This window comes from Schistocerca cancellata, chromosome 3, assembly GCF_023864275.1.
Source record: "Schistocerca cancellata isolate TAMUIC-IGC-003103 chromosome 3, iqSchCanc2.1, whole genome shotgun sequence".
Taxonomy (NCBI): Eukaryota; Metazoa; Arthropoda; class Insecta; order Orthoptera; family Acrididae; genus Schistocerca; species Schistocerca cancellata.
Window position 1 is genome coordinate 649,310,184 of NC_064628.1, and position 1,262 is coordinate 649,311,445.

Genomic DNA, 1,262 nt, shown 5'->3' on the forward strand with positions numbered 1-1,262 from the left:
TCTCCTTTAAGAGGATGACTAATAATTTGTCACGTAAGTTTGTTTTGTATCGATAGTTATCCTTATTCACAACAGATGAATACATGTATTTGAAAACAGTAGTGTTTCATTTCGTGATATCGTTTCTATACCACTTTCCTAAATGTTGCTCTTTCAGGACTGTATTCACTCTGAATCGTGTTGCAGTTCACTTTTATTGTAGACATCACTCTTCTAACTGGTTTGATGCGGACCGCTACGATTTCCTCTCCCATGCCAATCTTTACATCTCAGAATAGCACTTACAACCAACGCCCTCAATTATTTGCTGCGTGTACTCCAATCTTTATCTTTCTCTACAGGTCTTACCCTCTACACCTCCCACTAGTACCATGGAAGTTATTCGCGGTATCTTAACAGATGTCCTACCATCTTGTCCCTTTTTGTGGTCAGTGTTTTTCCAAATATTGCTTTCGTCGTCGACTCTACGGAGAACTACTTCATTCCTTACGTTATCAGTCCACCTACTTTTCAACGTTCTTGTGTAACACCGCACATTTTTCGATTCTCTTCTGTTCCGGTTTTCCCACAGCCCATGTCACACAATCATACAGTGCTGTGCTCCACACATAGATCCTCAGAAATTTTTTCCTCCATTTGATACCAGAAAGACTTCTCTTGGCCATGAATGCCCTTTTCTGCCAGAGCTAATCGATTTCTTAAATCCTCCCTGCTCCGTCCGTCATGGGCTGCTTTGTTGCCTAGGTAGAATAATTGCTTAACTTCATCTACTCCGTGATCTTTGTTTTCATTTGTGCTACTTATTATTTTCATCTATCTTCGATCTACTCTCAATCCAAGTTCTGTAGTTATTAGACTGTTTATTCCATTCAACAGGTAATTCTTCTTATCTCTCACTGAGGGTAGCAACGTCATCAGCGAATTTTGTCATCGATAGCCTTTTACCTTCAACCTTAATCCCACATTTAATCCTTTTTTTTCTTTTTTTTACTTCCGTGATTGCTTCTTCGACGTATCGATTGAGCAAGAGGGGTGAAAGATTACATGCCTGTCTTGCACCCGTTTTAATCGGAGAATTTCGGTCTTCCATTCTTGTTGATCCCTCTTTGTTCTTGTACGTATTGTATCTTACCCGTCTTTCCCTATAGCTTACCTAAATTTTTCTCAACATTCCAAACATCTTGCACCATTTTAAATCATCGAACGCTTCTTCCAGGTCGATAAATCCAATGAACGTGTCTTGATTTTTTCTTCAGTCTTGC